Genomic DNA, 14,457 nt, shown 5'->3' on the forward strand with positions numbered 1-14,457 from the left:
CTCACAATGTCCAGTAAACTTCTGTTTCTTATTGTATTCTTATCTTCTTTTCTCTGGGATCCAGCCACTCAACTCCCAGTCTAGAAGGCATCTCCACTTTCCTTTGCAGCGTATCTAACTCGAAGGACTGTGAAGCCTATCTGGGTCTCTGTTGCACCTCAGTATCCAATGTTATTTATGACATTTGGTAAGAAGTTAGTAAATGGAATTGAATAAGAATTGAATAAGAATATTGCAGAGTGAGTTGGTCCATGAGCAAAGATGGGAGAGGAGCAGTGATAAAGCATCAGCTATGTGTCTGGAATTTCAAACAGTGTTCAGCACTTGCTAGTTTGTTTTCTTTTTCTCTATGCGAATCACACATTATGCATGATGTTGTTATATAGAGGAGTATTGCTGCCATTTTATAGCAAAAATGTAGACTAAGAAATTAAGCAGCTCTGTGTGGATTGCAAAGCTAGTGTGTCGGATCACAGAATACTTCATGTATATAAAATGCTATTGTCCATGTTTATTTTATAAAGAATTCTTTGGAGCTGTAGAGCAAGAAGACATGGTCTCTGTTCTTGGGGAGTTCAAATTACTTAAAAGAAACAAATAGGACTTTATGAACTATATAGAGTGATCGGAGATGACAAGAGAGACCCAAGCAAGGTGGTAGAGAAACAGCAGTCTAATGTCGGAGTGGTGGCAGTGCACACCGTTAATCCCAGCACTTGACAGTCAGAGGCAGGCTGATCTCTGTTAGTTTAAGGCCAGCCTGGTCTACAGAGCAAGTTCCAGGACAGCCAGGGCTACACAGAGAAACCCTGTCTCAAAGCAAAACAAACAAACAAACAAACAAACAAACAGAAAAGGAATGGTCTAAAGACTCTGAGGCTATGGGTCTAGGTAGGGTAAATGTTGGCCAGCATGCATGAAGCTCTTAGTGTATTCCCTAGCACTCCAGAAACTGCATGGTGGCACTCAAACGTAATCCCAGCACTTGGGAGGAGGAGGAGGAGGAGAAAGAGGAGAAGGAGAATGGGAAAGAGGAGGAGGAGGAGGGAAAGGGGGAGGAGGGGAAGGAGGAGCAGGAGGAGGTGGCAGTGGCAGAAGGAGCAGAAGTTTAAGGTCATCTTTGGCTACACAGTGAATTCAAGGACAGTCTAGGATATATCCTATCTATCATATATCCCTGTATAGGATATATGAGATCCAGAAAAGGATAAAGAAAAAAAAAGGAAGGAAGGGCAGATTGGGTTGACTGGTATTTTATCTGAGCTTAGGACTTTTCTGTTGTCCCACTGAGAAATATATTTTAGAAAATAATGAAGAATTGTCTAGTAGAGACCCTTGAGGCTGGAATTGACACCCTGAATCTGAAATTCCTCTTTAAGAACTGAATTGCACTTTGAAGAAGAGGCTATAGAAAATATATTGGAGTTCTCTCTTCCTGATTGTAAATTAACTATCCCTTGTTTGAGGCACTTCTTGGATGCTGAGCCATAAATATCAAGGATTTGTGCTCAGATTTAGGCAAAGCTATGAATAGGCCTTCCCTGTGGTCACTGGGAAACCTAGACAGTCCCGGCTCTGCATTGTAGGGAGGAACATGGAACTAGCTGGGGTAGAGCTGGTGCTGGTTTCTATCAATAGGGAGGGAAGTATGACACTCAGGATAGATAGCGTCAAAGGAGAGGTGTGTTGCAACTTTCTTCATTTTAGCTGCCTATTTATGCTCTCTGCACCTCTAAAGCCTCCTATTTACTGCTAGTGGCAGAGTGGTTATATGTTTTTCAATACTCCTAGAGCTATACTAACATGCTTTACACTGTGTGTTTGCATGTTCACATATGCATTCTTGCCTGTGAATGTGTGTCTATGTGTGCAGAAAGAAATGAGGAGGCAAACACCCTATGTGAGTGAAAGAGATATTATGTTCTTAGTTCTTATAGAAATCAGAGCCCAACTCCTAGATGATAAGAAGAAATCTAGAAGCAGGAGGAGGAGGAGGAGAAGGAGGAAGGCTGTGATATGCTTGCTGTTTTTTATAGCTAAATTTTCTATCAGCCTTAGCCAATATCATTATTTTACAGGTGAGGGTAAGTTTAGGAGGTAAAGTCATGCAGTCCAAAAGAGTCTGGAGAGAAGCCTAGGAGACATTAGACAGGAATGCTAGTACCAGTGGTTCAGCAGTGTGGCTCTTGATTCTGTATTGCAAAGCGTGGAATACAAGAGACAGCTAAAGAGTTGCCCAGTTTTGCGCACCCAGCAACAAGGCAGAATGAGTTAGATTGAATGAATTTAGGTTGCTGTATCACTTCCCACAGCAGCATGTTTTGATTTTTTTTCTCTAGGTGGATAAAGCATCAGGTGTGGAAACTGAATAGGGTCGGCCCTTAAAAACTGGACAAGAATATGCATGCAATATGAGCACATAGAGACAAAACCTTAGAAGATGTGTTTCTGCAAGCATTCATCTCAGCTGCCTTAACTTTGTGATCAGAGACTGTCCACCCAGGAACTCAAGGGCTCTTCTTCAGGGCCCTGCAGACCCTAAGCCCTTCTGACAATGGGAAGAATGAGCTCAGGACGAGTCATGATGGTTTGGGAAACCAGTTGCAAAAACTCACTGTTGAGCTCTTATTGTGTGTGAGTGCACATGTGTGTGTTGATCAATGCTGTGTTCTGTTCTTCACGCTGGTTTTGTAGACTAGAAAGATGAGGCCGAGGCCTTGCATGGAAGAAAAGGCAGGGTGTTTCAATGACACAACACATGATCAGAATATGTTGCAACACACCAGGGGACAGAACTGTGACAGTCCTGTGCATAGCACAGGGTGGGGGAGGTCACAAGACATTATAGTGCCACTAGTCCACCATCATTTCTCCTGCACACGACTCAAGCATAGGTAAATGTACTTACTGAGAACCAAGGGTAGATCAGAGTAAACACTCCCTTCATCATTCATGAAGGGACAGGCAATTCATGTAGGCCTACTGTGTGAATACATAAAGCAAAGGAGGAAATAATGATTTTTTTTTAATTTCAGAATATTTCAGCAGTAGCATTTGCTGATGCGTGAGGTCTTCCCTGAGCCAAGGGCAGAGCTGAGACATTACTGAGCCTCTGAGGAGGGTGAGAGAAGGACACACAGTGGGTGGCCACAGGGAACTGGCCTGGCCTGTGAACAGAGGGCTTGCTGATCTCCAATCAAATGGCTGCCCTGCAAGACTTGCAGCCCCTCTCTTCAGGATCACAGGTAATAAGGTAGGGCTGATGTTAATGGTTTATGACACGAATTCATTTTGAGAACTATATGCTTCAGCCATTGCTTTTATTTTTCAATTTGGATCTGTTGGGTATTAATAGCTTTGGGGCTGTGTTTTCCATTTTAATCTTGCCTTTTCTCATTTCCAAGTAGATTCCTTCTTTCAATTTACACAAACATTAAACCTCCATTTCCTGCCACCCATCACCTCCTCCTTGCTGCTTTCTTGTTCTTTCTGCTGACCTTGTTACAAAACTTTTCTTTAACGTACCTGCTCATACCAGACTTAGCTTCTTAGCCCCACTCATTGCAGTTGCTTCTTGCCTTAGCTACACTTGGTCATTTGTACATTTTTGTCTTCTATGCTAGCCAGCTTTTTTGTTGCTGTGACAAAATGTCTGAGAGATACGATTTCAAGTGAGGAAAGATTTATTTTGGTTCATGGTTTCAGAGGTTGTGTGTGACCTGTGGTCAACTTGTTTCCTGGCTTGAGGTGAGGTGTCTCTCATCACTTTGTGTATTTTCACATATACCTTGCATTCAGGTCTTTGAACAAAAGGAATACATGTCTGTCAGTGCATCTGTTTTCATGTCTGATGAGATGGATGGTATTGGATTCACCGGGGTATGTTCTGACAGGGTACGCTCATTTGAGTCATCTAAAGAACAAACATCTATCTCTTATAATTCTTTCTATTTTTCTCCAAACCACAAAACCAATCACAGGACAGTCAGCATACTCCTCAGTCTTGGCTTTGTAGGGTGGGGACGGATTAGAACCCATGAGAAGACACATCTGCCAGTCACATCATCTAGTTCCAGTTTGTTTGGCCATAGACTCTGAGTAGCTTTGTGTGTGCTCCTGACTCAAGGTTTTACTTTGTTCCTCAGTCCTCAGAATGCAAGATGATGGGTTGAATGGTATCACAGGTTTTTATAATCTTGGAATTAAAGAAACAAAATGCATGACGGAATAGATGTTAGAAGCTGTGGGAGGCAGTACACATCCATACTCCTGGCTTTTGAGAGGCTGGGGTGTGGAGATCATAAATTTGAAGCCTACCTGGGCTATTTTGTCATTTCTTGTCTCAAAGCAAACAAATAGAAACAAACAAAAAACAGGATCAATGGGTAGCATTACTCCTAGCAAAACAACTTGACAAATAAGCTTTGTAAATGAAGGCGTTCCAACAAAGCAAACGAACCACACGCCCTAAGAATGTCAGACTCTTCTAGGGAGCACACATTATGAGGAGATAAGCACTAAATTTTTAGTAGAATTGAAGAAGGAAAGGACTGAGTCTGACCCAGTGGAATGCATGCCTTCAAGAGAAATGGGGATCAGTGGGCTTTGGATCTGAGCAAAGCTTTTCAGTGGGCTTTACCACCGCTTGATAACCACAGAGCCCTTGGCAAGTAACTGATACCCCATAGGGAAAGAGAAGTTCCCTATCAGTTGGTTATAAGACTCATGTATGTATAGCATCCTCAAATGTTATTATTAATGGTGAGAAGAGCTTTTGTCAGCTATAATCATTGGAAGTAGAGTTTGAGGTGGAACTTAGAAGGTGAACACTAATGGAATAGATACAGACAGGTGAGGAGTGAGACATCACTAAAGCCAGGAGCTGAGGAGAATGATGAAGATGAAGCAGGCAGTGGTAATGGTGAGGTAGCTTATGCTGCAATCACCATAGACTCTTTTGATAAACAGAAGCTATAGTTCCTCTCCTCTTCCATCAACAAGATGCCAGGGTACAGAGAAGTTAAAGAATGCATTCAAGGTCACACAGCTTATACATGGCTGGTTTGAGATCACTCCAGGTGGTCTTGTTCCAGAGCCAAATTGTTACTGTGGAGTATGAGAGAATTCCTAGGTGTATGTGAGTGTATATGCATAAAAGTGTGTGCATGTGAAAGTCACTGGTCAACTTTGTATGCTGCTCTTCAGAGGCCATCCATCTTTTATTTTGAGATACATTATCTCATTGGTTTGGTACTTAGTCATTAGCATACTTGGCTGAAGGCATCTGTTTCTGACTTCCCAACATTGGAATTACAGAGTGTTTTTATGTGGGTTCTGGGGAATGATGCCAGGCTCTCATGCTTGCAAAGCAAGAACTTGACTTACCAGGCCATCCCCAGCTCTCAGAGTCACAATCTTAATTCTCATAGTCTTCTACACCCACAAGAGCTTGTGGGGTGGGAAGTCGTGTCTTCCAAGCTACTATTTTTGAGTAGTAAATGTCCTGACTTGATGGTCTTTAGATCTGTTGCATCTAAGATTGTGTAAGTCCAAAGCCAGATCCTACATACCTCACTGGATTGAGAGAAGGGCAACACCCCCTGAGCTTGCTCTCTACTGTGGGAAGCCCTCCACAGTGCCCAGGTTGCCTTATGGCTGAGTCATGGCTTTCATGATCCTGGCTGGCAAATTGGAGACACCCTTAATTGGATGTTGAAAAAACTCTGCCTGCTGCACAATGGCTCCAGCTGAAGAGTTATAGCTGTTTACTGTAACACACAGACAGTCCCATTAACAAGAATGATGGGAGGCTGCTCCACGGCATTACTCTTAGCAAAAGACTTGACAAATATGCTTTGTAAATGAAAGCGCTCCAACAGAGCAAACATATAACACTGGCTCCCCACCCCCACCCAACCCTCCCTTCCCAGGGAGACTTTGCATGTTCAATTCTTTTTATACATTATTCAAGGCTCCATTTTCTGACGGCATTCATCAATAGTGGTGCCTATGGCAGGGAGAAGCTTGTATCAACTGACAAATGTAGACAAAGCAGGCTGCTTAACCCAGGAACAGAGGGTCAGAGAACAAACAGGGAAATTGATGGTGCCCGCCATATTTCTGCAGGAACGGAAGAGCAAATGAACACTATACGTCACTGCTTATCACACAGGTAGGAGGGGATTTTGAACAGCTCAGTGAGGCCTACTTAAGGAATGCTGATGGATCATTCCCAGACAGCTTTTGTTCTAGGCTGTAGTTCATTTTGTCTACGAAGAGGCCAGGTGTCACCCATAGCCAATTTGCTATCCTCAGTTCTAGGAACTGCAGGTGGGGTCTGCTAAAGAGAGCGATGGAGCTGTCCAAGGTACCACAGTCAATGAACACAGGAGAAGGTACTGGTACATCTACCAGACTGTGTCTGTAGAGATATGAGTTGTGCTACCGTGAAGAGGAAAGAAGGAGTTTGATTTTGGCATCATTAATAGCTGGTTCTGACCCTCGTTTATCACTGTGTGAACAAAGCAGTAACTGAATACTCCCATGACTAACCTGGAAATGGGAAGAACAATGCGCTCCTGTCTCACAGGACTGAACTCATGATTGCTTGTGTTTATGTACAGGGAACACAATGTGTCCCCAGGAGGCACTTGGTGGGTGCTAACTAATAAGTGTCCTGTGAGGTAATAACTTAGCTAGCACTGTAGGGGATTAAGGAGAGGCCAAACTGCCATCCTGAGACAGTTCAGAGAGCCAGGGATGGAAAATTTAGAATGCCTGCTTTGGGGTTTCAGTTAAGATTTGAATTTAATTGTATTGGTTTGTATCGGTTGTGCATAGTGAAGGGTTCCATCATGACACTGTCATACAAGTTTATCATAGACTTCAATCATATTCACTTCCACACAATACTTTTATTTCTCTGCTCCTGCTTGTCCTTTATGGTCCCCAAATATTCTCCTAGTTTCATGCCATTCCAATGTGTATGTCCACGTTCATTCGCTCAGGTTATGTGAAGATCTCTGTGCAATGCATTCAGGGGCACTTGGAGGCCAGAGGTTGGCCACAACCTCTGGAGTTGTCTTTCAGATGCTGTCTCCATCCGGTGTTTTGAGATGGGGTCTGTCACTGGCTTAGAGCTCACCAAGTGGACAAGGCTTGCTGGAGAGAGAGTCCTGGAGACATGCCTATCTGTGCCTCACCCTGCTGAGAGGACAGTGTGTGCCAACATGCAACTGACCCTTTATATGTGTTCTGGAGATTGAACTCATGGCCTCCTTCTTGCACAGCCAGTGTTCCACAGATGGAGGGCAGATCGCCAGCCTTCATGCCTTAGTTTTAAATGTAAACTCTGCATTTCACAGGTCTGGATTTGCCTTTCTAGTTCTACTTGGTCTCTTGTATGTGATGTAACTTCACCCCTCTTTATGACTACTCCATTGTACATAGCACTGCATTCTCTCTACTCATCTCATTTGTTGATAGGCACGTAGGTGGGCTCTGTAACCTGAATATTGTGAGAAGAGCTGCAATTCTGTCAGCCAGCTATTTATGAGAGTTCCACACAACTTCTGAGATTCGGTGTTTGCTTTCTGTCAAATAGAGAAATTGATAGATAATATCTATAAAGCACAGGATAGAGTGTCCTTAGAATAAAAATTAACTGGAGAGCCAGTGAGATGGCTCATCAGGCAAAATATATTGCTGCCAAACCTAATGACCTGAGTTCAATCCCTGAACCCACGTGGTGGAAAGAGAGAACTGACTCTCATAAATTATTCTGACCTCCATCCATGAGCAAGTGCATGTTCCTTCCCCAAACATAGTAAATATAATTAAAAAAAATCTACCAGGGAACTTTGGTGTGTGATGTTTCCTGGATGAGGAATGGAGTTGAGGGGAGGAGAAACCTTCAGCTTGTCTTCAGCTCTGAGGCAGACACGTCTGTGACGCTGGGACGGGCAGTACAATTAGTTTTTCTTGGTTGGGGTTAGGTGGAGGTAGATGTAACCCCAAGTGAGAAAAAATAAAATAAGATAAAATAAAACAAAATAAAATGTAATGGATGCTTCCTTGGGACTGTCCCATTTAAAACTCACAACAGACATTTTATTAGGGAATTTTCTTCATTTTCAGACTGTCACACTCATCATAAAGAGAATACAGAGAGCAGAATGGTGCCAGGGACTCTGTTTATTCTACACCATCAGGTTGACCACATGTCCCTCTTCTGGAGAGGAAACCTGAAGCTCCCTGGAAAAATATTTTGCCTTTTACTTGTTGGTACCAGCTATTTCCAATATTACCTAGTTCCCAAACAGACATCAAAACACTAGGAAAAAAAATCCCTATTTTTCTGAGAAAAATTGGTTTTCTTATTTCTGGGGAGGGCACACTTAGAGTTGCAGTGGCTGAGACAAACAGGTATTGGTACTGGAAGCAAAGCCCAGAGAGTTGTCACAGGTTTGTTCCTGTTATAAGCCTGTATAGGAGACGAGAGAGTCATATCACACACACACACACACACACACACACACACAACACATGCATCACACATATTGCACACACGCCATGCACATCTCTCTCTCTTACACACACACAGTCATACACACACACATGCATCACACATATTGCACACACACCATGCACATCTCTCTCTCTCTCTCTCTCTCTCTCTCTCTCTCTCTCTCACACACACACACACACACACACACACACACACACACACACACACACACACACAGTTGGAGAGCTGCTAGCCGATGAAGAATAGCAGAGTTCTGTTTTTAGGAGTTCTGTGCTGGGTTTGAACCACATTACTGAGCATGAGGTTCAGAGCCTCTAACCTCAAGGTAGGATGTTTTAAAAAGTTTCTGGACCTTCAGACAGAGGGACCATCAAGACACAGACATGCCCACTGCTTCGGGAAGGACAGATCCTTCATGAAAACTATCATATTGCTAAAAATCACTGGGGAACTACTGTATATTACCTAGTGAATATTAACGATGTGCTTAGCCAATTTATCTCAAATACTGCAGCATCAGAATCCAGAATATGGTATGGATTTTTCTATGTTGCCTGTCCCAGGATAGTCAAGAATTCAGTGTCCACATGTGGCTGGTAGTGGTTTTGTGCACTTGAGGGTGAGCCTACTCAGGAAGCCCACCCAGTCCTTCTAACAGAGGAGCACATACTTCCAAATGCCACTTCCACTGCCCTCCCATGTCCCATGTCATTCCCACTGCCTTCCTGTGCTGTGTCATTTGTCACCATAGCTTGTATAACTATTTATGTATCTTGTTATTGCTATTAGCAAATTTTGAATTTCATTCTCTGTTGTTTCCTACAAAATGTAGTTTCTCAGGGGTCTTTTTCCTTTTCAGTTTTTTGGAAGAAGGGGGCAGCAGGGTCTCATGTAACCCAGGCTGGCCTCAAGTTTTCTTGAGGGGATGACCTCTAGTTTCTACATCCTGAGAGCTGAGCCACCACATTAGTTTTCTGCATTAATGGGGATTGAACCCAGAGCTTCATGTGTGCTTGACAAGACATTCTCTCAGCTAAACAACATCCCCAGCCATCCCCAAGGCTTTTACTGCTGCTTTCTTGGCATACAGAAAAGTGTCAGTACATAGAATTAGCTCAGGAAATAGCTTTGTGTTCATAAGGGGAATATATGATCTATGAAACCAAGGCTATTAATAGGGCTTATGTTGGGGATGCAGAGGATACAGGAATTACACCAGATACCCTGTCTGCATCTCCTAGGCAGCATTTCTTCACCACAGTCATTTGTAAAATTGGGGTCCTCCCTCCACACCCCAGTTGTCTCCCGTTCTAGTCACTGATGTGCCTTCTATTTTAAGTACTTCTAGTGTATGTACTTAAAGGAAAAAGAAAGACTCCACGTCTGTGGCTATCTATTCCTCATCTATGCTAATTTGCCTGTTCTTATGTAATTTGTAAGGTGGCGAAGCCTGACATACTATTGCAGTCTGGGAAGCCAGGGCCGTTTATCAGCCCCTGCCTGCTGCAGCCATTGAATAATTCTCTGCTGCCTGTAAACAGCAGTCTGCCAGATTCATTAAGTCTGATGCATGCAGCCATTCGCCATACAGATAAACTTAGTACAGTTTCCTAGGGCAAGAAATCTTGCATATCTGGAGCTCCCAGCACTGGTCTTTGCCCCTTAGCCTGTGAGGAAGGTATGGATGGACTTCCTCAGGGCAATGTCAACCTTTGTCAGTTAAAGCTTGAATTCAGAGACTGCAGAGATACGCCCCGTCATTGCAATAAGCCTGGTGTGTTAGGAACTATATAATATGGGACCACTCTGGGGCTCCTTCCAGCTCAGAAACCCATGTTGGATTTGTCTTTCTCCTGTATGGGGCATGGAATTACATAAGGGACAGGAATGTGTCTTTGTAACTCTAGATTCTATCCCAGAGTATAAAAAATATATACACTTTTGTTGATTCTTTAATCAGTGGTTCAGATACAGTTTGCAAGCTTTTTTTCTTTTTCTTACATAATTAAGTTTATTCACATTTCTTCAATGAGTCTATGAGGAAGCTGTGATTTTCACTTCTGACAGATGAAATTGTTGCACTGCACCAATGGCATCCTACAATATCTTGCATATTTTAAAAATGAAGAAGTCATCTCATTCCAAAAGCCAAGGATAATTTTTAGATATTGTTCCTAAAGACTCAATACTATACTTCCCTGAATCTTAGTGAGGCAGAGTTGGACACTGATTCAGATCCCACAATCATGATATACTTCTTCCCATTGTCTTTATCCCCTACACAGGAAACACTTAGCACATCATCTAGCCTTTGAGCTAGTATGTGCTTAAAGAATTAAGTATGTTCATTTATTTACTTTGTGTGTGAATGTATATACACATATGCCATAGTATGAATGTGGAGGTCAGAGGACAACACGCTGGAGTCACTTCTCTCCTTCCACCATGTGGCTTCTGGGATTGGAATTTGGCTTGTTAGGTTTGGGGCCAACTTCCTTTACCTACAGATCCTTCTCGCTGATCCTAAATCCTCACTTCTTCCTTGATAATCTCCCTTGTGCAGACTTGCTCAAGTTACCTGAAATGAGTCATTGATGAATTGACCAAGATCCATTGCCTCTTGGTGTTGACTAGCTAGTAGAAACTTGAACTGCTTTTGTGTTTTCCAAAGTTTAAAAAGTTAATTATTGTTCCCAGTACTCCCCAGATAATGTTAAGATAACAATTATAGGGGATGCACAAGTATGAGGACCAGAGTTCAGATCTGTGGCACCCATGTAAATTCTACATGGGTGTGGTGACCTGCACTCAGGAGGTGAAGATACTGGATCTCCAGGGCATATGATTAACCCTGGTTCTGCCTGTTGTCCTGCGGCATGGTTCCCTGTATGTGCAGAAAGGTAACAGCCTTCATACCAACGGTGACTGAGAGAACTGAAGGAGGGCAAGTTCATGGGCTACCCAGCCACTGTAAACATGTGACTAGTGCTTTTGATACTAGAAAATGCCACACCAAGTTCAGAAGGATGAAGCTGAGGGCATCTTTGGGGTAGAGCTGAAAGCAGCATTGGCTGGTCCATGTGGGATATTTCTGGAAGTTGAAATCATCATATAGGCTTTTGGTAACTATGGGAAAGGTCCAGGAGTTTGAAAGGTGTCATGGCATCAGGTGAAGGCTTTCTGGTATTAAGCAGTAAAACTTGAATGGCTTAAAGAGATGGGATTGCTGGGGTTGGGGATTTAGCTCAGTGGTAGAGCGCTTGCCCAGCAAGCGCAAGGCCCTGGGTTCGGTCCCCAGCTCCGGAAAAAAAAAGAGATGGGATTGCCAAGAAGTGGCAGTGTAGCTCCCTATCTGCAGAAGTCACAGGAAGAGAGGCAGTCTCCGTGATCTTGCTGCCTGCAGAAGAAGGACTTTCTGGAACTCTGGAGGGCAGCCAGGACAATAAGGGAGTGCAAAAGTTCCTAAGTAAGTGTACAACACGGCTCAAATATATTCAGGAATGTTCTGGATCTTTTCTGGACTGTGTACTGGAGTCAGATGACACAGGTTTAGTTCCTGGCTTTGTCACTTATGCTGGGTGACCTCGGAGGTCACTTCTATCAATCTCACTTTTTCCATTTGTGAAGAGATGCACCCATCTCATGGGACTTTGAGGAGTTACTATGGAATAATTAGTGCCAAGTTCAGAGGATCATGCATAGTGCATAGAATTCCTCCCTAATACTCTATGCTAATTCCTCCTCCTCCTATTCCTCCTTCTCCTTATTTACTACTAACCACATAACCATTGGTAATGTCCATCACATTAGAATCAGTAAGGAATGTGGGTTTCTTTCTTATGAAATTATTGTTGGAGCATTCTAAATCATCATAGGAGAAGGAAAAGAAATGTATAAGTGAAAGGTTTCTAGGGGAAAATTCAACCAAATAGAAGGAATTGGGGTTTTTTGTTCTATATAATTAAGAGAGAATAGTAAAGAAATAAAACATAGGGGACCTGGGATCTTAAAATAAATAGGATGATAAACTCTTTACTGGCAAAGTAGCAATTCCTTTGTTGGATTTTTTGGATCTGGCTTTTATTATTAAGGCTGATGCTGAAAGCTGGCGTTTTGACAGGAACAAGGAGCGTTTGTCACTATCTGGGAAAAAGATAGATGCTGAATGACATTTTGGAAGAAATGTATACATTTTGAGTCTAAGAGCTCTTTTTCCTTCCCAGGAAAATTCCACTAGCAAATGACTGATTGGTTATCTTCAGCTCCCAGTTCTCATGGCTATTTGAATGAAAATTTCTCTTCTTCCCTTCCTCTTTTCTTTCTCTCTCACTTTCTCTCTCTTCCTCCTTCCTTCCATCCCTTCATTCTTCCCTTCCCCCCTCTGCCTTTAACCTTTGAGGGGAGTAGAAGTTATCTTTGTGAGAAGCATCTTTTCCAGGTAAGGGTACCATTAATAGCTGGATAAACCTTGATTAATTCCAGAGCTAAAGAAGCTGAGTACCACAGATCTTTTCTAAAGAGTTCTGTTTTCTACTCTTCGGGAGGGTAGTGCTTTTAACTTTAAGTCCCTCTTACTAATCCAGGTAAATCAGGAGGAGAGCAAGATAGAGATGAGGCAAGCCACTTGGCAGTTTTGGATTCCTGTGATAGCCAACTGTGAGGCACAGTGGGGGCCATTTATTTTTCCATCTCCAGTTTCCTTAAAAGCAGGTGTTCCAGAATAAGAGTTCCTTCTCTAGTTCCTAGGGACAGGGGTGATGAGATGCTGAGGTGAAAGTTGTTAAAGTTATACAGCTAGATGCTACTGTGAGCATGAGACTGACTTTATGACCATATAGATATGAGACCAAGAGTTACATGCAATAAATAAGTGAAGAACAGGTAAAACCTGAAAGGGTTCTACTGGAGTCATGACCCCATGGTAGAGAGGTGCTTAGCATATGAGAGGCCCTAGATTCCATTTCCAGTACTGCAAACCAAACACAACCAAAATCTCAACTTGGAGAAGCATGTTGACCAACTCCCACTTTCTGACAGTAGAAGGACCTCATGTCTCAGATGCCAATTTGTTAGAAAAGATGACAGATCTGCTGTAAACCTGAAGCCAAGGTAACTGCTCAGAGAAGTCCAATTGAAGCTCTGGTAGCTTGGTTTCCGGAGGTTTTCTGCATGATGGCTGTTCACACCCCTTTCCGCATGAGTTTTCTTTTACTGTCCTGGGTTGTTTTAACCCATGGTTCCCAGTTGGACCTCAAAGCTATTGACATTTGGGGAATTTCATTGTCCTTAATAGGTCTTCAGAGGCAAAGGAAACTGACAGCCAGATGCTGTGAGATCAAAGAAAGAGGCATACACCTAAGTGCGGTAGTGGACATCTGTTACATCAGTAGTAAGGAGGCTGAAGTAGGGCAGTCATGAAGCTGAGTCTGGGCTACATAGTGAGACCTTGTCTTAGGGAAAAAAATGAAAAGAATCAGACAGATCCCAGACTATAGGGTGCATTTTGATGAAGCTTCACTAGCAGACACACGGGTAAAGTGGAAGCAAGACTAATACAGAAGCTTGAGATACATGCCAGAGGAAGAACACTTTGACGAAAGACAAGAAAAAAGTACTTTTCATTGAAATTAAAATGCACTTAGTTTCAAGCTATCAGAAGGACCTCAGACACTTAATTGTTTTCTTTTCTTGTGGCAGTGACAAAGAAACACAACTGGAGAAGGGAGAAAGGTTGATTTTGGCTCACAGTTTGAGGGAATACAGTTCACCACGACAGGAGGAACAGAATAAGGGAACAATGGATGACTGTACTCATCTGCCCTTAGTGCTTCTTTCTCCTTCCCCTTCAGTGTGGGCAGCAGGCTCACACTTGGATTTTGAGGTGCTTTTTCCCCTCCACTGTTAAGACTTTTAGAAGTGCTCCCATAGAT

The sequence above is a fragment of the Rattus norvegicus genome, chromosome 10, assembly GCF_036323735.1.
Source record: "Rattus norvegicus strain BN/NHsdMcwi chromosome 10, GRCr8, whole genome shotgun sequence".
Lineage (NCBI taxonomy): Eukaryota > Metazoa > Chordata > Mammalia > Rodentia > Muridae > Rattus > Rattus norvegicus.